Source organism: Myxine glutinosa, chromosome 2 (genome assembly GCF_964187855.1).
Source record: "Myxine glutinosa chromosome 2, kmMyxGlut1.1, whole genome shotgun sequence".
Classification (NCBI taxonomy): Eukaryota; Metazoa; Chordata; class Myxini; order Myxiniformes; family Myxinidae; genus Myxine; species Myxine glutinosa.
This window is the reverse complement of record NC_136262.1, coordinates 95186453-95208618: the sequence shown is the minus strand read 5'-3', so window position 1 is coordinate 95208618 and position 22166 is coordinate 95186453.

The window sequence follows — 22166 nt, the reverse complement described above, 5'->3', positions numbered from 1 at the left end:
CCAGTGTCCTGGCTGCCATTGACGGTGCTCTCTGGCCCACTGCAATCGGCGCTGGCTGTGTTGTCTGATCAGGCGTGGCTTTCTCAGGGGACGCCTGGCACGATAGCCTGCTTGAACCAGTCGTTGGTTGACTAGCCTTCTGGATACAGGCACATTTGTCAGTTGCTGCCACTCAGCCCTAAGCCGATTAGCTGACTTGGTACGGCCATTGCAGACTAACCGGTGCAGCTGGCGATCATCTCTCCTTGTGGTTCTGCGTGGACGTCCTGGCCTTGGTATTGGAGTAGGGACACCCCTCTGAGCATTTCGTTTCAGGATCTTTGACACCTGCCCTTGAGTGATGCCATGCTGCCGAGCAATAGCACGCTGTTTCATGCCAGAATTTCGTAAAGCCACCACTCCATGACAAACAGCATTGTCAAGTTGACGGACCATCTCCAGAGGAAGCGGCAATAACTTTTGTAGACGTGCAGCAGTTGTTTTCCACGAATACAGAACGCAACAACCATTATATACCCGATTGTGAAGCCAATCGTCAAATGTACCTGTCCTTACATTTTGTTACGCCACCTGTGATATAATCCTGTTATTGACTTCTTGCTGCGAAAGACAATCACTGACATGGTTCTTTCAACAAAGGCATCACCAAAGGGTAAAAGAAACTCACTAGATTCATATACTGAGTTCAGAAAGTAAACCCAAGTCAAGAAAAAAAACAAATATTCCATATTAAATGCCAAGTCTGTATAATTCAGCTCAGCTTTTAATTGCGAAATGGGCCCAGCCCGGCCGAGGTGGGCCTCGACCGGCCTCGCCACCTAGCCTATAACCTTCCCGGGGCCCGTCCCGACATTTTTAGTTGTTTTTGAATGAATGTACTACTATAATTCAGCTTTTACTCGCAGCCGTAGAAGATTGACTTCAATAATTCAGCTCAGCTTTTAATTTCGAAATGGGCCCAGCCTGGCTGAGGCGGCCTCGACTGGCCTCGCCACCTAGCCTATAACCTTCCCGGGGCCCGTCCCGACATTTTTAGCTCTTTTTGAATGAATGTACTACTATAATTCAGCTTTTACTCGCAGCCGTAGAAGATTGACTTCAATAATTCAGCTCAGCTTTTAATTTCGAAATGGGCCCAGCCTGGCTGAGGCAGCCTCGACTGGCCTCGCCACCTAGCCTATAACCTTTCCGGGGCCCGTCCCGACATTTTTGGTTATTTTTGAATGAATTTACTACTATAATTCAGCTTTTACCCTTGGCCGTAGAAGATTGACGACTATAATTCAGCTCAGTTTTTAGTTGCGAAATGGGCCCAGCCCGGCTGAGGTGGGCCTCGACCGGCGTCGCCACCTAGCCTATAACCTTCCCGGGGCCCGTCCCGACATTTTTTGTTTCAGAGGTTTCCTCCTATCATTCACCGTTCAGGAGATTAGCACGTGCAGACAAACAAACAAAAACTTTCTTTTATATATATAGAAGATAGAAGATAGAAGATATATATATATATATATATATATATATATATATATATATATATATATATATACATACATATATACATATATATATATATATATATATATATATATATATATATATATATATATATATATATATACATGTATATACATGTACATGGGTTGTTGCCCCAAAACCTTGCCCCCCCCCCCCCCCCTCTGCCCAGCTCTACTGGGTCGCCACTGTACAATGGCGGGCATATAGCGGGAAGGATCATTCAGTTGACATCTCAAATACCAAATTTCATAATGATCTCATGAGCCTTTCTTGTTCTGTGCAGATTTTGTGAAGTGATGTCGTGGTCGGGTGATTCGAGAAGAAAGGGTGGATATGCCGCATCATGGCTATCGTGTTCCGAGTCGCCAGGGATCAGACGCCGGGAACCATATCCCGATCCTGGGTTGCCAAGTACCTGAACAGGTCTGAGGACTTCGTCAAACGCAATTGGAACCGTGATCCCTTCGATTGCGAGATGGACAGCCGGCCCGAACAGACTGCACAATGTTTGTCTCAGGAAAGCAGGGATATCATCATTGAGTCGCTTGCCAAGGAGAAGAAAAGCATTCGAGGGCTCCAAAAGGAGATTGAACGGGTTCGAGGGAAGAAGAAGAGCTTATCTAGTATCCACAGGTTCCTTCAGTCCATTGGCGCAAAGGCTTTTCACCAAATTCCAGCACCGAAGCTGACGGAGAAGAACGTCGAGGATCGAATGTGGTTTTGTGAGTTTTTTAGCGAGTGGACCTCTGATGATTTTCTTTTCCTGTCCCCTTCTGATGAATTTTTCATTTATGAGGCTCGACGTCCCAACTTCCAGAACGACAGAATTTGGCTCTTCACAATGATGACATTCCACAAGAACTCAAGATTCGAGAGAAATCGAAGACAGCACGGTGCGTTGGCGTCTTCTTGATGTTCACAGCGAAAAGGCTGATGTGGGTCATCAAAGAGCAAGGACAATCATGGGACGGCAAATACCTCCGAGACGTTGTGCTGACCCGCCATGTTATTCCGTTCCTACGGAACCCAGAAAATGTCCTCAGCATCAAGGAGACCACGTTTCTGCACGACGCCAGCCCGTGCATGAGCGCACTGGTGACCCAGAATCTTCTGAAGGCGAACAAGGTCGATTTTTTCGGAAACGATGAGTGGCCAGGAGCATCGCCTGACCTCAACGCCTGTGAACATTTGGGGGCGATACTCAAGGACAGAGTTGAACAACGCCTCCAGAACACCAGGGAAGAGCTTCTCACTGCTTTGACTAACGTCCTCGAGAGAATGGAGTTCGATCGTGACTTGTTTGTGTCTCTCTTGGAATCCTACCCCGCGCGTTTGGAGATAGTTCGGTCGGCGGGCGGTGGGCACACCAAATATTGAAGCAAAGCGTTGAAACTGTGCACATGAGATGTCGAATAATAAAGCTTTTCTTCCCCTATTCGTGGTTTCTCCTACCTCTCCTACGTTGGGCTGGGCAGGAGGGGGGGGGGGGGCTAAGGTGTTGGGACACCCGATATATATACCCGTCGGACCCTGCTATTCATGGGGAAAATCCCACGAATAGCGAAACTCGCACATAGCGGGGGCATTGTTTCAATGGAAATAGGGGGAATAGGTTCACGAGTCACGAAAATCCACGAATAGAGAGGAACAAACCGTGAATGTTGAGGCAAAGTCTGCAAATGTCGACGAAAATCCGTGAAGGTTGATGAAAATCCCGCAAATGTATGTCGTGGCATTGTTTCAATGGGGAAAAGTGGGAATACGTTACAGGTTCCCTCCCGGTGGTTCCTAATTCACAGAGCGAAATTTTTAAAGTTTAAAAATGTTTTCGATCGCAAATGCACATGATTACAGTTTCATTAAAAAAAATACTTACAATTAAAAAAACGACAACACCAGGTTTGTGGGGGATGTTATATTGAGGCTATCTGCTAATTTCAATAATACATTTAATGGAGCATTTACATTCTATAACTCGCGGAGGTTGACATGTTTTAGTCACTGATGGAACATCCCCGAAGCGTTTTCATTGTGTAAGATCTCTAATGATGCTTTACCATACATTGCAAACTGTAATCGATTTAATGAAGCGTTTGCATTCTATAATTCGCAGAGTTAAACTTGTTGTACACATCTGGTGGGATATCCTGCAAAGCTCGCTTAAAGTGTAGCTAAAATTCAAGCCCGCGAAAGCCATGAAAACGCTTTACTGTACTGTACTGTATAATCAGGTCAAGCTCGCGGCTTGGAGAGTTTTTTTGCGTACGTACACCCAGGCTGCTTTATGTATGGCTGGTAAAAGATAGGTTTTATAATGTGTCAGGCTAGCGGCTCGTAAAAAAAAATTTCCAACCCCTGAAAAACCGCGAATTCGTGGAACAGGGCTGCGAATAGAAAAAAACCTGCGAATTTGCGGGACACTTTTCCACGAATAGAGAAACAGGTCACATTTTATCAACCGCGAATACGCGGATTCCGCGAATAGCGGGGTCCTACTGTATATATACATATATTTTCTGGTTCTGTCGGCGGGTGTGGTGGTTTATTGGAGATTTTGTATTGCCGGCCTGGTTGAAAATGTAAAACGTAAAGGGAAAGCGACAAAGGGAAATCACATACTGGGGAAAACTAACCTTAATCCTTAACTGGTTATCACTGCTTCACCCCTCGTGTGAAGACACATAAACAATCTTAAGCTACAGTCTCCCTACTTAAATACATCGACATTTCTCCTACGTGTCCACGGTCCATGCTATGAGGGCCAGTCAATAACTAACCTTAAAATGGCGATATAAATTAGAGAATGTAATGTATGTCCTTGTGTGATGTCCTTGTGTGTCCTTGTGTGTGTAATGTATGACATATGTTATATCTATGGGTAAGAGTCATGTTTTGCCTGTTTTAGATCTGGCAACATTGAGCGTATGACATCAGTACAGCAGTTCCAAGATGGCGTCTCCTTAGATGCATGCACCAGGGAGGAGCAACGTTCTGTCATCCGTTTCTTGGGAAGTGAGGGTGTGAATCCCAGTGAAATTCATCGCAGAATGAAGATACAATATGGTGGCGCATGTTTATCGCTGCAACAGGTATACGACTGGGACATGAAGTTAAAAGTGGAGTGTCCAGTGTGGCAGATGCTTCTCACTCGGGCCGGCCTCACCCAGCCGGCACACCAGAAATGGTTGCAGGAGTTGAGCACGTGCTAAGGGAAACCGTCACATTACACTGGATGAAGTGGTCTCTGAATTGAACATTAGCCATGGTTTAGCACACCATATCATTCACAACGTGCTGGGGTTCCGCCAGGTGTCTGCAAGGTGGGTGCCCAGACAACTCACACCCGAACTGAAAGAACAGCGAGTGGACGCATGTGAAGAACTTCTGCGACATTAGGAAACAGAAGGCGACGCTTTCTTACAGGACATAGTGACTGGTGATGAAACCTGGGTCCACTACTTTCAGCCAGAAATGAAGAGGCCAAGGAAAGAGTGGCGCCATTCAACTTCACCGAAGCCCAAAAAATTTCCGCACACAGCCGTCCGCTGGAAAAGTGATACTGATGCTCTTCTGGGATAGCCGAGGCCACTTGTAGAGTATTACATGCCCAGAGGGACCACAGTCACCAGTGCATCATACTGCGACCTCCTTAAAATTATCTGAAACCAGCAATCACATGAAAACGTCTTGGACTACTCACTACCGGTGTTTTGCTGCAGCAATACAATGCTCGGCCCCATACTGCCCGCGCTACAGCTGCAACGATCGAGGACCTGCATTTTGAGTGTCTTCCTTATCCACCCAACTCGCCAGATCTCGCCCCTTCGGATTACCACATCTTTGGGCCACTTAAAGAGGTGATTGGTGGAACCACTTTCCGATCCGATGAAGAGATCCAAGAGGTGGTGCACGAATGCTACACAAACAGCCAAAATATTTTTTCCTAGAGGAATTCAGGCCTGAGTAAAGCGCTGGAGAAAATGCATTGAACACAATGGAGATTATGTTGAAAAATAACAGTTGTTACACACCTACATGCAATAACAAGTTGTGAAAAATATTGAAGGTAACTTATTTTTTGCCCCTCGTATAATTATACAATCCTACCTTTACTATGAGATTCCTTCACCTACCCCTATAAACGTAACAGTATATATATATATATATATATATATATATATATATATATATATATATATATATATATATATATATATATATATATATATATACATGTATATATATATTATATATATATATATATATATTATATATATATATATATATATATATATATATATATATATATATATATATATATATATATTGTTGCGGATTTGAGAATTGTTGTAAATATCACCCTCTGTAAGTGCAAATGATTCCTTGTAAATACCTCCGTTTTGTGTGTAAAGGTCAAAGGTCGTCCTCTTAGTTACTCCATCGCAAGCACGTAGGCCACCATATACCCTTCTAAATAGTTATTTCCTTATTATGTGTATTAGTTTAAGGCTGTGTTTCCCACTAGTTGTCTCTGCATTGCACCGAATTGAAATAAGATAGATTCCCCTTTCATTGCCAAAAACCTCCATTGCCAGCCTCTACTGCCAACTTCATTCGCCTCCATTGAGCACGCGGTCAGTTCGGAGAAGAAAGGCATGTCTCCACCTCGTCATAGGAAGGAGGAGTGAGCCAACCCGATCAACCAACCAAGCACGAGGGGTTTGGCTGGAGAGGGCGGAGAAAGAACGATCGGGGAGTTTCGCGAACGTTCCAGGGTGTGGCGCTATAAAACCCGTCGCCTGGAGCCTCCCACGGCAGTCCACCGGGAGAGAGTTGAGTGGTTGTTGTTGAGAGTTCAGTGGAGGAGGAGCAGTGGTTGTTGTTGAGAGTTCAGTGGAGGAGGAGCAACAAAGTCAAGTTCAGTGAGGAGTGAGCACTGCGAAAGTTGAGGAACAAACCGCAGCTTTGAGACCTCCGTAGTCCAGCCCCCCTGTGACACGCAGCTTTGACCCGCTGCTACGCGGATACCGATTGCTGTGGGATCGGTGGCCGTCGAGGTCGAGCCTGACGTCCCGTGCGGGAGCAAGCTCCCACTGAACCTTCCTCCCCTTCCAGCCATTCGTTCCTATCATCATTCCCCGTGTAAGTCTGAATCTCGTCCGTCTTCTGTGTTGTCCTGGGGTATAAGTTAAGCCTGTTTAGATAAGTTAGTATTTGCAACTGTGTCTTCTGATCCTTCCATCCTTCTGTCTTTATTTTCGTATCTTTCCTTCTCCTTGGTTACTTTTGGTCTTGTACATAATAGTTAGTAATAAATTATATTTGTTCTTCCTACCTTGCCTTCTTCCTTCACATCCGTTCGTCCTTGTCTTTTCCCAATTGAATACCTGTGGCACGATTTGGCCAACGTTTAAGAATCGGGTCTCGTGAATGCTAATGGTTCGAGCCGCGGGCTGCCATCCGCCTCGGCAATTAACATCTTGTCCACGGCCTCGAACGAGGTTGCTCACCTGCCTCCCTGGAGGGAGCTGAGCAGCTTCAGGACTCACGTAGGTCAGTCACAAACAAGGGGATTAATCCCCCCCCCCTGTCTTAAGGGGACTAAGGGGCCGACGTTGAGATCCGCAATATATATATATATATATATATATATATATATTATATATATATATATATATATAGTATATATATATATATTATAAATAATATATATATTTATATATATATATATATATATATATGTATATATATGTATATATATTTATATTTATATTATAGTATATAATATATATATATATATATACAGTACGGTACTTATAATGGAGTTGTCACGAAGTGGTTTAAGCAATCAAACAGGCACTCCATTCAAAACCGTTGATAAGGAACGGGTGGCTTGGCAAGTGTGAGTTAGCTGGTTGGTAACTGAACATCCCTGGGTGCGTCCATATGTTTGGCCTCTTATCCTCTGCCAGAAAAGATTCTCTTCTCAAGTTTGTAACATATTTTGTTATTTACATGAGGTTGGTTGTATTGTGAATGAAAGCAATATACTTCACACACAAATATGTATCAATATCAATCAGATGTTTCAAAACTGGGAAGAAGAACAAATGGGAACAAAAAGAACAAATGTGTGGAAATCACAAGCAAAGGACGTTCTGAGACATTAGTGTAGTTTATACAACAATTACGAGGAGGATGAACAAATGAACACAGTACACATGTATATGGGATTTCAGAATTGACCTCTCCTACATATAAACGTGATGTGCTCCCACGGTGGAAAAGCAATAACTTCATGGAAACCAAATATTCTTTAGTCCAAGACTTGAAAATCTTGTTTGTGGTTGTTCAATAAAAACAAAATGTATAGTTTACCGATACCAATTCAATTAATCTGGGTCTTCTGAAACCAAAGCAAATCATATCGAAGAGCCCATAATGAAAATCATTTTGAGATGGCGGTTACTTGAATTTTAATTGTTTTGCCATGACAAATAAAATGTTAAATTTCATCTTTTACATTCGGTATTGGGTACAAATCCTCCACGAAATGAACCCGCAATTTGCGATCGTTTTAATACTATGAACACATCAATCCAATTCGCACCGTAAATAACCTCGACCCGTCGACTATGAACGAGATATATAACGGTTATTTTTGAATTAGACGTTCCAACAAACACCGTAAACCTCACCGTTAACATGAAAACATAGAGTGAACAGGTGACCAGCGAATCCCTTTTGAAACCCATCGACATGTCGGCAGCGATGCTCGAATCCTCAAATTACTTTTTCGAGGCTCGTGATGAGTCTAAAAAGCATCTTCACGTCATCATGACTGGCAGGAGGAGGAGGGATTATCGAGGCGATATATTTATTTATCATTCCACTTTTTGCCCCTTTAATTAATGGATCGACCCAAGGATTACGAATATTGTACATTATTTACGATTATGTTCATTATAATTATACACAGGTGTATTTAATTATATATATATATATATATATATATATATATATATATATATATATATATATACATATACGTATATATATATATATATATAGATATATATATATATATAATATATAGTTGCGGTTTTTAGAACCTTCACTTTGTAAAATAATAAGCCTTGTAAATAATTCCCTGTAAATATTCCCATTTTCAAAAGGTCAAAGGTCGCACCCTAGTTAGTCATATTTGCAACACGTAGGGCACCATAGGAACTTCTTCAGTTATTTCATTAGTATGTGTTTTAGGCAAGGCTGTGTTTCCAATAGTTTGACTCTGCGTTGCATTAATCAAATAACCTAGGCCCCTTGTTCAATCCTGTTCATTTTGCGGCTCGCCTCCCTCCAAATTGTGTTCCCTTGCTTGCCAGTAGCGTTCGCTGCCTGGCTCAAGACGCCATTAACCACGCGGTCAAGGCCGTCAAGCTGGAGAAGAAGGGGGAGGAGTTATCGGAGCGAGGCGTAGCCCTGTTAAGGGCGGGGTCGGTGAGCCCTCGCGACCAACCAGGGCCGAGGAAGCTCCCCGGTGGGTGTGTCCAAAAAGCACGCGGCTTGATACGCGAGCGCGTAATATAAGCGCTCGCGTGGGACTACTTCAGGAGTTGAGTGGGAGAGTCAGTGAGTCGAAGTTGCGTGAGAGAGTCGGTGAGTCAGAGACACGATTCCTCCCCGATATATGAACCCCCCCCCCCCCCCCGCATGTAAGGACCGCTCGCGCCGACAATACCCACCACGCTGCCTGCCGGGTTTCGCCGCGGAACCGGAGCGTGGACCGAAGTGAAGTGTGGACCGGAGTGGAGCGTGAACCGGGGCCGGAGCCAACGTTGGCCCATCTGCTTGGACCTTCCTTCCTGCTATTCCCCTTTCGTGTGTCTGTTTGTATTGTCCTGGGCGTGTTAATTAAGACGGTATAAGCGTGCCCTGTGTCCTTTTGCTCTTCTTCTTGTACATGCCCTTCTTTCGTTTCCTCTTCTTGGGTTATTGCTATAGTAATACATCTTATTTGTTCTTCCCTTTACTCCGATTTCCTCTCATTCGATCGCTTTCGTCTTTTCCCCATTGAGTACACGTGGCACGATTAGAACCGCTCAGAATCGGGTTAGTCTATTGTTAATGGCCCGAGTCGCAGCTCGCTTCGCTCGGCGTATCCATTAATGCTGCGGCTCGGGTGGGAGTTGTCTCCTCGCTTTACGGTCGGGTTAGTAAGCAGGTATTTGGGACTCCATTGACCAATCACCCTGGCTAATACCGACTGGAAGTGACATCATAATTTCCAGGGCTGGGGGATCGGCCAGTTTAAAAGACCAGGGGATTAACCCCCCTTGGTAAGGGGAGCGCCGACCCCCGGATCCGCAAACAATATATATATAATATATATATATATATATATATATATATATATATATGTATGTATGTATGTATGTATGTATGTATGTATGTATATATATATATATATATATATATATATATATCAGTCACCATGCGACCTTCATATCATCAGTGGAGAACCGCCAGCAAGGTGTCCCATACAGCTGCTGCTGCACCTTGCTGGGAGCGATACGCACCGCTGCCACGCGGTGACGTTATCTCTGGTATCCACTCATCATATGGAGTCGACCTGGTTGCGGTTGGGAGTTACTAATAATGGTATCTGTAATCTGGTTCTCCAACCTAATGAGCGGACAACGTGTCTCGTGCCTCGTGACTCTCCAATGGCCAATGGTCAACTCTCCAATGGCAGACTCCACCTCCAAAGTTCCAGAGGAACCATCTAGCAGTGCGTCATTACGGATTATAAATACTGACGGACGTAATGTAATGTAATGACGGACTGACGGAAAATCTGTATTTATAATCCGTAATGACGCACTGCTAGATGGTTCCTCTGGAACTTTGCAGGCAAGGCGGACATGCATGGCGATGACGTCATGTTGTCCGCTCATTAGGTTGGAGAACCAGATTACAGATACTACATATATATATATATATATATATATATATATATATATATATATATATATATATATATATATATATATTGTTGCGGATATGAGGATTGCATTTTTTTGATTGTGTTGTATTATATTGGAGATGGTGATGAACATTGTTGGATATGGCCCCTCCTGCCTCCAGAGTTGTATAAAGGTAAAAAGGGCGTCTCGGTAATTAGTCCAAAAGCATACACGTCAGCTAATCATAGAATACCCTTGTTCAGTAGCTTATATCTTATTATGTGTCTTAGAGTAAGGCTGTGTCTCCCATTAACTTAAATACTCCATTGCACCAAGTGAAAAAGATAGATTCCCTTCATTCCCATTCCCAAAAACCTCCATTTCCCCTTTCGTCAATTGCCATTCGCATTGCCAACCAACAATTGCCGCCATTGGCCACGAGGCAGGGTTGGGGAAGAAAGGCGGGTCGGGCGGGTCCCCACCTCGTCATAGAGGGGAGGAGTGAGTCAGCCCCACTCAACCAACCACGAACAAGGGGTTGGACTTGGAGAGGGTGTGGAGAGAAACATCAAGGAGGTTCGCGAAGGTTGAGGGGCGGGGCCTATATAACCCGCAGCTGGGGCGTTCCAAAAAGGCAGATGAGCTTTGACGGGATGAGCTACGACAAGAGCGGAGTGTGTGGTTTTTTTGGTCAGAGCTGGGTTGGTCGTCAGTGGTGGTCAGTGTTTGCGTAGAGTGGAGGGGTTGCGTTGAGTTGTCGGTGGTGAGGAATAGTTGGACTAAGCAAGAGAGAAAGAGTCCTGGAGTTAGTGAGAGAGGGAGAGAGAACCCGTCACGCCAGACCCCCCCCCCCACCAGCAGCGTTGGCTTGGCTCCACCAAGCAGCTCCGACCCGTTACCCCGCGCACACGACAGGATTGGTGGCATCGGCGGCCGTCGAGGTCCAGCCCGACGTCCCGTGCGGGATCAAACTCCAGCCAGCTCCGTGCCTTCCTCCAGCCACCCACCTCCTGTCATTCCTGCCTGCAATTTCCATCCATTTGCGTACGTGAGTTTGTTCTGTTCGTGCTGTCCTGGGTAGTAACAATAAGTCTGTATAAGCTAAAGATTTCACTGTGTCACCTGCGTCTCATGTCCCTGTAAATAAACGTGACTGCTTTCTTCTTGCTTATATGTGTAAATAATAAACCCAGTTACTCTTCTGTACGTCTTCTTCCTCTTTGCATTCGGTCGCTTTAGAGTTTTCCCGATTGAATAGCGGTGGCGCGATCCGGCCAAAGTTTGGGGTAAATCGGGTTTTAGTTAGGGGAATAACTGTTCGGTCGCGGAGCCTCCGCTCGGCAAACATACCATCTTTAACCGCGTACCGTAACAATTGGTGTCTGGGAGTGGGATACGAGGCCCGAAGCGCGCTTAACGCGCTCAAAATTACAAGCTGCTGGAAATTGTTTTGTTTTTAAAGGAAAACCCGAATTTTGAAATCACGCCATGGCTGGTCAAGGCGAGCGGATGCCGGTGGGTGAACTAGGAGAAGGGTTAGGAGTAACCCAGGATCAAATGGAGGGGAGCAATGAGGAGGTGGTTGAGGGGGTATCAGACGCACAAAATGGCGCGCTCGCGCACGTGGTTGAAGGGTCCCAAAATAGCGGCGCCGCGGAGGGCGAGCCCGCGGTGGCGGCTGGGGACGCTGGGCAAACCGGGTGTGGCCTCAGATTATTCTTGACCCAACTGATGGCAAAAATGGATGCTCAGGGTGAGCGAATGGATGCTCAGAGTGAGCAAATGGGGGCAATGATGGGCGAAATGGGGGGCAAAATGGGCGAAATGGGGGGCAAAATGGGCGAAATGGGGGGCAAAATGGGAGAAATGGGGGAACGGCTAGAAGCTAAATTTGAGGGGTTAGACAACGGGATAAAAGAGGTAAAGAATGGGTTAACGGGGGTGGAAAATAGAATGGCTGCCCAGGAGAATCAGTTAGAGGGGGTGAAAAATGGGTTAATGGGGTTAGAAAATAGGATGGAAGACAAATTGCGGGAAATAGGGGAGCAATCCGCCCGGGAAATCGAACAAATGGGGAACCAGATGGAGGAGATGAAAGAGGAGATACGACGAGGTGTGAGTGAGGAGGTCTCGGGGGTACGCGAGGAGGTAAAGCGAGGCGAAAAGCGTATAGAGAAAGAGGTGAGAAATGGGACGGCAAAGTTACAAGGGGGAATAGAAGATCTGACGGAGGAGGTGGAACAGCTGACAGAGGGACAAACGGAGTTAGTGGAGCAGGTTCAAAGGAACACTGCGGTACTAGGAGGGTTAAAAGCGACACAAAACGACATAAAAAAGGACTTGATAGCAACACAGAGGCAATGTCAGATGGTACGTGAGGCACTGACAACGAGGTTGGAAGAGGTGACAGAGGTAATGGAGACGAAGGACCGGCAGGTGAGGACGCACATAGAGATGGTCAAGGTAGCCTTAGAGGACGAACTTGAGGAGACGCACCGGGAAATAAAAGAGGTGAAGCAAAAATTAGAGGAAGTGGAAGACGAGGTGAGTGAAATTAAGAAGAGACGGACAGAAACTAAGAGAGAAATACAGAAGGAGGTGATGGAATATGTGCAAGGTCGGTGCTCAACTCATAATGGTGTGCTCACTAACCAAATAAAGAGTTTGCAGGTGGCGAAGGAGGTGAGGAGACGAGGTGCCAAGGTGAGTGACGATATACGTGGAAATGTAGATGATGTGAGAGGAGCTTCAGTCGGCTTGGGGGTTGTTGTGGACCCGGGTGTTCGTGAGAGGCCGTTGGTGAAGTGTGCGACAGGTCTGGTGTGCGAAAAAAGAGGTGTGCGCGAATGTCCGACCATGGGGTGTGTGAGCAAAAAGTGCGCGCCAAGGAGTGAGTGTGCTGTCGAGAGTGAGTTGGTTGTTGCACGTGTGCGAGGGGGCACATGGAAGCGCGGAGAGGGGAGTGTTACGGAGGAAGTAACGAAAGAGTGTGCGCAAGAGGATGCGCGAGAAAGGTGTGTAACGGACGGGTGCATGGGGAAAGAGTGCGCTGTCAAGAGTAAGGAAGAATGCACGCCTGTGGTGAGTGTTACAGAGGATGTAACGGGAGAGTGTGCACAAGAGTGTGCGCGAGAAAGGTGTGTAACGGACAGGTGCATGAGGAAAGAGGGCGCTGTCAAGAGTAAGGGTGAGTGCGCTGTCAAGAGTGGTGGTGAAAGTAGTGAGAGTGACACGGAGCGTGAGTTGGTTGTGACAGGTGAGCGAGGATGTACACCTGGAATGGAAGGATGCACACCTGGAATGGTAGAGCGTGTGTGGGAATGCACACTTGAGTTGGTCGTGAGGCACGTGGTTGGGTGTGCGAGTGAGAGCACACCTGTGATTGTCACAGAGGAGGTGACCGAGGAGGGGGCGCGAAGAGGTGTGTTGGTAAGGTGTGCGAGCGACGAGTGTGTGCAAAGGTGTTCGGTGGTCAGGTGTCTGACCAAGTCTGTGAGCGGAATGAGTGTACCTGGGTGTGTAAGAGAAGGTGCAATGACCAAGAGCAGGGAGACAGCTGGATATATGAGCAAGAAAGGGGTAGCGTATGCGTGTAAGCATGCAGGTGAGGCATCGACGGTAACCGGGTTAGCGGTTAGAACGACATTTAGCCGAATCGGGCCCTCGGTGCGCGTCGGGCAGCTTCGCGTGCCGCGAGGACCAGCGAGGATCCGAACCACGGCGGGTTCGAAAGGACCGCCGTACGTGATCCACGCTGGGCCGCGTTTCGAACGGCCGCGTCCGTGCTCCACTAAGCGGAGCGGGCATCCCGATAGGGAGGGTCGTCATGGCGACCCCTTTTTGTGGAGACGTTCCGGCAGGTCGAGATCGGGCCATTGGACGGCTCTGTGCCGAGATGGTGCGTGGGATCTCGGCCCGGGTAAACCTCCTTCCCTGCACCGAATGCGGGACGCATCCAGCCGCCGGCACCAAACAACCCGCATTCATTGCTCGGCTTTACGAAGCCGGTCTGTAGACGTGAATTGGCGCACCGAGAGGATCTAATAAGTAGACGGGTAATGAGGTTAGTGTTTTGGACCCAAAATTAGAAAAAGGCAAAATTTGATGATTGGTACGGTGATTGGCAGATGATTGGCAAATTTTTGATTGGTTGGAATTTGGTAAGCAAAATTGATAGTGAGAAATGCCCCAATGTGGTGGGATGGCAGCTCTGGCATCCCACACAGGGGGGGCAAAGGAGCACTAGAGTTATGGGGTGTATGGCAGTGAAAACTAGCCCGGGTGAGTTAGGATATGTCGTGTGTAGGGATCTAGCGAAAATGACATTAGGTAACGTTGAGGTTAGTTAGTGACTGATACCTGTAGTGGGGACGCAGGTAGATTAGTGTGGATGATAATGACGAGGGAGCGCAATAGTTAAAGGGACGACTGGGAAGCGCAAGTTTCAGAGGGGAGCAGTTAGATGAGATGATGCCGTGTGAGTGTTGGAGGTGTATTCGGAAGTGTATTGTGAAAAGTGTATGGTGAACAGGTGTGATTCAACAGGTGTGATTGCACAGGTGTGCAACTGAACAGGTGTATGGAGCAGTGTTTGAGTGATGGTGATGGTGATGGTGATGTGTGTTGTGTTGACCAACTGGTCCAGGAAGAGGAGGAGGGTGCAGGTGGCACCAGGTGTGAGTGCACAGGTGTGCACCAACAGGTGTGTGGAATAAATGGTAGTGTGGAATATCTGGAGTATTGGAATGGATGGTCGTGGAGTGAGTATGGTGGAAACTATGGAGTGGAGTGGATGGTGCGAAGGTGTGAATGGGGGAAGAGTGGACCCCCATCACGAATACCCGGGGCGGGTAGTGTAAGTGTTAGGTAGAGGGTATAGGTAAATTGTGGTTGGATATTGGCAACTGTGGTGCGGGTGGAAGAATGAAGTTTGGATGGGTGCATTAGTGTTGTGGAAATGGCTGGGCGTGTAGCCTGTTAGTGTGTGTAGTTGGTTTGGGCACTCCACCACTGTGAGGATGTCGGCCAGGTGAGGCCGCAGGTGGGCTCTGGGAGCCGGTAGAGTTGTTGTGGATGGGGCCCGAGGGTCCGGAGGACGGACCCGGGTAGCCCAGTGCCAGAGGGCACTGAGTGGGGTGACAGAGCCAGGAGGGGCCTTCCCCAGTTAGTTAGGTTAGGGTGAGGAGCTAGGTAAGCTCGGGTGGCAACTGCAGTGGTGGAGGTGTGCAGGTGGGTAGACCTGCTGGGAGAGCTACACGTCACAGCCCAGAAATTGTGCAAGGGCACCGGGAGATGAATCGGGGGAGTGAGACCCCAAATTGAGAAGCACCACAGTTTGGTCAATGGGAATTGGTTTTTAGAACCCATAGTGTGAGTTGGCCAATGGATTGGCAGGGAAAGACCCCGGGTAGTGTAACGTGTGTTAAAGTCATTTAGAGGATAGAGAGGATGAAGGATCTCCTCGCACCATCTGCATCCACTCACCTGAGATGACGTACCTCCACACCACGCCAGGTTGGTTTAATTATTTTTATGTGCAAATGTTTTGGCTTGTGAGATGCATCATGACGTGGGTGTGACATTGTGCTTGATGTTCCATCTCTTCCTCCTTATGAGGGTTGATGACGAATTGGGTGATGGCAAATTTTGGATAGAGGGATTGTGGTGACGAATTTGGTATGGGAAATATGGGGAAGACGGGACGGTAGCGACGGATTGGTAAATGTGTAGATTTTTGTACATATGGGGTAAGGGCAAGGGTAGAGTAGGTGACAGGGGGGTGACGTACGGTAGGGACGAGCTTTCTCACTTCGCCCTCCGTACGCATTTCGCCTTGCATTACCTTATTGATGTGTACCCTTGTGACCTTACCCCTCGCTCATTTGTCTCCCCCCTTTTGTCTCCCACATGACCTGTGCGCCATTGGGCGCCGAGGGGAACGTGCGTGAGTCGGCCATTGTGCGCCCGAAATTCCCAGAACCAGCTGTCTGCATCGATGCACCACATTATGGACCACATGCCTGTGGCCGAGCACCACGTATGGACCCCATGGGTTGGGGCATGGCCCCTCTGCTGGAACCGGCCATGAGGGCCCGAAATCTTGCTGGCGGACCTTGGCCACAGGGCACCGATGCCCCACAGGTGAACCACACGTAGTCGGCCCTGTGGGCCATAAATAAAATAAATAAAATGGACACGTTTGGGCAAGCTTTATTGCAAATAGGCCGCCAGTAAGAAAATGAAAGAAAGACAACAACTGGAAGAAATAGTAATAGCCAGCAGAGGGAGCCGAAGAGCAAGAGATCACCTGCAGGGTTAGGGGTTGATTGGTTATTTTTATTATTGAACATTGATGAACAGTGATGACTGCACCGATTGGTGCTTGGGGGTGTATTGGTGCGTTTTTGGGTGCTTTCATGGTGCGTCGATGCAGAGCAGACTGTCTCCCCCCAGAAAGAACAATTACAGGTCCTGGGTTAGTCTTGTAAATAAAAGTAGTGTCAATTGTAAATAATGCTCCCCACCGTCAGTGTGTAGTTTGAAGACCATTCCGCAATTCGGTTAACTGTGGGCATAAGTCTGTTAGGCAGGGTGCAATGGAGCAGCGGGACACAGTTATTTATGTTTTAAAACTGTCGCACTCAGGGTCAGGTTAAAAGTAGAGGTAACTACACCTACGTGTCACACTAAATAAAAGTTGTAGGCCCGGAAGAGCCTAAGAGGAGGAGGGTGCAGTGTTGCGGATATGAGGATTGCATTTTTTTGATTGTGTTGTATTATATTGGAGATGGTGATGAACATTGTTGGATATGGCCCCTCCTGCCTCCAGAGTTGTATAAAGGTAAAAAGGGCGTCTCGGTAATTAGTCCAAAAGCATACACGTCAGCGAATCATAGAATACCCTTGTTCAGTAGCTTATATCTTATTATGTGTCTTAGAGTAAGGCTGTGTCTCCCATTAACTTAAATACTCCATTGCACCAAGTGAAAAAGATAGATTCCCTTCATTCCCATTCCCAAAAACCTCCATTTCCCCTTTCGTCAATTGCCATTCGCATTGCCAACCAACAATTGCCGCCATTGGCCACGAGGCAGGGTTGGGGAAGAAAGGCGGGTCCCCACCTCGTCATAGAGGGGAGGAGTGAGTCAGCCCCACTCAACCAACCACGAACAAGGGGTTGGACTTGGAGAGGGTGTGGAGAGAAACATCAAGGAGGTTCGCGAAGGTTGAGGGGCGGGGCCTATATAACCCGCAGCTGGGGCGTTCCAAAAAGGCAGATGAGCTTTGACGGGATGAGCTACGACAAGAGCGGAGTGTGTGGTTTTTTTGGTCAGAGCTGGGTTGGTCGTCAGTGGTGGTCAGTGTTTGCGTAGAGTGGAGGGGTTGCGTTGAGTTGTCGGTGATGAGGAAGAGTTGGACTAAGCAAGAGAGAAAGAGTCCTGGAGTTAGTGAGAGAGGGAGAGAGAACCCGTCGCGTCACGCCAGACCCCCCACCAACAGCGTTGGCTTGGCTCCACCAAGCAGCTCCGACCCGCTACCCCGCGCACTCGACAGGATCGGTGGCATCGGCGGCCGTCGAGGTCCAGCCCGACGTCCCGTGCGGGATCAAACTCCAGCCAGCTCCGTGCCTTCCTCCAGCCACCCACCTCCTGTCATTCCTGCCTGCAATTTCCATCCATTTGCGTACGTGAGTTTGTTCTGTTCGTGCTGTCCTGGGTAGTAACAATAAGTCTGTATAAGCTAAAGATTTCACTGTGTCACCTGCGTCTGATGTCCCTGTAAATAAACGTGACTGCTTTCTTCTTGCTTATATGTGTAAATAATAAACCCAGTTACTCTTCTGTACGTCTTCTTCCTCTTTGCATTCGGTCGCTTTAGAGTTTTCCCGATTGAATAGCGGTGGCGCGATCCGGCCAAAGTTTGGGGTAAATCGGGTTTTAGTTAGGGGAATAACTGTTCGGTCGCGGAACCTCCGCTCGGCAAACATACCATCTTTAACCGCGTACCGTAACAATATATATATATATATATATATATATATATATATATATATATATATATATATATATATATATATATACAGTGCGTATCAAAAAAAAGGTAATCCAAATTCAAGGGGTTAATATGCAAAGGTTATTTATTTTGACAATTTACATGTGGTTTACCAATTATGAGGAGATCCTCAGCTTTCCATTGATGCCTTTCATGCATCATTGCTGTCACACATGACCGAGTACATGTTCATTGAAAATGACAAGTTCAAATCGCGTTTTTACAAGTTTGGCTAATCGGTGCAAGACAGTTTGAAATGGACGCATTACTTGTCGACTGCCAAGTTGATTATGTAAAATTGTTAAGCTGGTCTGGTAATCGTCGGTTGCGTTAGCCTTTGTTTAAGATGGGTATTTAAGATGGGCCTACAGTGTATGGGTTTAGAGACAGTCTGAGTCATTGAAAAGATGGTTCAACTTAGGCTGAACAGCGGACCTTTGTGGTTACAACCTTTCACCAAACTGGAAGTTTGCAGCGAACTCGTGATGCGTTCAGGGAACGTTTCCCAGAACGGGAGCCCCCAGCAGCCAAAACCATCTGGGCAAATGTTAGAAAATACCAGGAGCATGGCACTAGCCTCAACCGCAACAAGGAGAATTCTGGTAGGAGGCGCACTGGGCGATCGGAAATGAACATTGCAGCAGTAAGGCAGCAAGTTTTGGAGCATCCTAGGGATACCAGCGCAAGACGAAATGGGACGGGATTGCCTTCGGCAACATTCAACCGAATCACAAGACTGGACCTCCACCAACATCCATATCGGATTCACGTCCGGCATCAACTTACGCCAGGGGATGATGCCAGGAGGGTGGTGCTTGCCAGATGGTTGATAGCACGTTGCGAAGCAGATGTCAATTTCCTGCGGTATCTTGTTATCGGCGACGAAGCTGCTTTCGCCATGGACGGCAAGGTCAATATCCATAATGTTCTTGAATATGCACCGACAGGACAACCCCCGGAATTTAATTTTGACATCAACATGAATCGACAAAAGTGGACTGTTTGGTTTGGACTTTGTGGAAGTGGTCAGATGATCAGACCATTTTTCTTTCAAAGGAATGTCAATGGTAACAGGTATCTGCAGATGATCAATGATGAAGTTTTACCGCAGCTGGAGGAGAACTTTGAGCGACAGGTTGGTGGTGTCTTCAGATATCTCTGGTGGGCCCAAGACGGCGCCCCAGCACATCATCTTATCGCTGTCCGAGATCGACTCAGGGAACTCTTTGGAGACTGAGTCATCGCCCTCAACCATGCAGTGGAATGGCCACCAAGATCACCTGTCCTCACACCATGTCATTATTTCCTTTGGGGACATTTAAAGAACAAGGTGTTCGTAACTCCTCCCCATGATCTTGACGAATTGCAGGGCCGTATTCAACATGAAGTGGATGCTTTGCGCAATGATCCGGCAATGGTGAGACGAGCAGTTCAGGGCATGCTCCGCCGCTGTGAGCTTTGTGTTGAAAGGGGAGGTGGACATGTTGAAGGTGTGGGTGCATAAAGGCCAATCATTCCTGAGAAAAGTTAACATCTGACGTTCATTTTACACCAATTATCCTGACTTGCACCGATTAACCAAACTTGTAAAAATGCGATTTGAACTTGTCATTTTCAATGAACATGTACTCGGTCATGTGTGACAGCAATGATGCATGGAAGGTATCAATGGAAAGCTGAGGATCTCCTTTTAATTAGTAAACCACATGTGAATTGTCAAAATTAATAACCTTTGCATATTAACCCCTTGAATTCGGATTACCTTTTTTTTGATATGCACTGTGTATATATGTATATATATATATATATATATATATATATATATATATATATATATATATATATATATATATATATATATATATATATATACAGTACATATATATATATATATATATATATATATTATAATGAAATATTTAAAAAAATTAATATAAAAAAGATATTATAATAAAAATATTATAATTAAATAGATATCATTAAATAGATAATTATATTTTGGCCTATAAAATTAATTAATTATATATATTGTTGCGGAACCCGGGTTCTGTCTACTTACTAAGGGGGTGGGGGCGGGGGGGGAGGGTGAAGTCCCCGCTTCCCCTCAGACACCGGGTCCACAGGCTGCCGGCCGCGACTAAACTCGCGGTTCTCGCGGTCGATGGGTTGCTCAACAACTTCAAATGCCAATCCCCAACCACAGGTGAAGGGTTATTGGTCACTACCCAAATACCTTCAAGACCACGTGGTTAGAAAGACCGGGAAATGAACCTTCGCTTCCCCACACTTTATGGTGCGCCGAGCGGATCGCACGGTGTGGGTCGCGGCATTATCATGCATGATTTATGGGCCAGATTGAGCAACCGGATTTGGTTTCAAACGATGCTGGGCCAATGGGGGAAAAGACATTCTCGAACAGGTTGAAAGGAAACAAAATGTACACGTTTTATTTACAAAAAGCACAGATAAAGGACGAGAGGCAGGCTTATCAATTCTTACCTATCTAAATCCCAACATAGGTGCCTTGCACACACACTGGGAATGAATTGCACAGGTTAAACTCGTACCCAGCAACGTGCAGCCGCGGACTTGGGTTCGCCAGCTTCTGCGCACAGCTCACGGCCCGTTCAGGACGCGCAGCTTGAAGAAGGTCCGCAGGACGAACCGCCGCTTTGAAGTCAGCACGAACGATGACCCAGGACGAATGAATTCAGCGTAGGAAGGACGAACCAGCATTGAGGACAGCCAGCTCGAAGGACCATGACAATAGGGCAGCAAGAGAGAGAGCAGAGAGAAAAGTGTGATGGACATGGGGTTTATATCGGGTCGAAAACCTTCCTAGAATGTTCCACAGGCTCCCATTGGCCAAGGCAATACTGGTAGATGGCCGGCGAAGTTTGCTATAGAAGTGTCCAGACCTGATTGGTTGTGTTACGTGTCCACGACCTCTCATTGGTTGTTTGCGAATCCACGATCTCTCATTGGTTGTTTGCGTGTCCACGATCTCTCATTGGCTGCTTACGCGTCCACGACCTCTCATTGGCTGCTTGTTGGTGACGTGTCCACACCCTCTCATTTGTTACCTGCTGGTGACGTGTCCACACCCTCTCATTTGTTACCTGCTGGTGACGTAAGCGGTTATTTTAGCCACGCCTCCTTGCACACCTGAACCAGCGTCTTCCTTCCACTATACGAAGGTTTGAATCCTGCCTAAACTCAACGCATATTTGCTTTAATTACGACACAATGTGAAGGGAGCTAATCTTTACATTTAATAAGAAATGACTGACTAAAGCAGGCTACATGTTGTCGTGTAATTAACTGGGGGGGGGGGGGGGGGGGGTTTCTTTATTGCAAAACCACAACAATCTTATGATAATTCACCAAATGTCCATCCGTCCGTTCGTAGGTACTGCAAAAACGGCTGAACCGATCGCAACGATATTTTGGGTGGGTAATCCTGGGACTCCCTGGAGTAAAATAGGCTGTATTGTTTTTCCAATTTTTCCAATTTTCCAGTTTTTCCAAACACGATGGAATAATATTTACCGATATGAACAGTGATGTGGCTTTTATCGAAATTCTACAAATACTGTTTAGATTTTGATGAGAATTATGAACCTGCTGCGAATG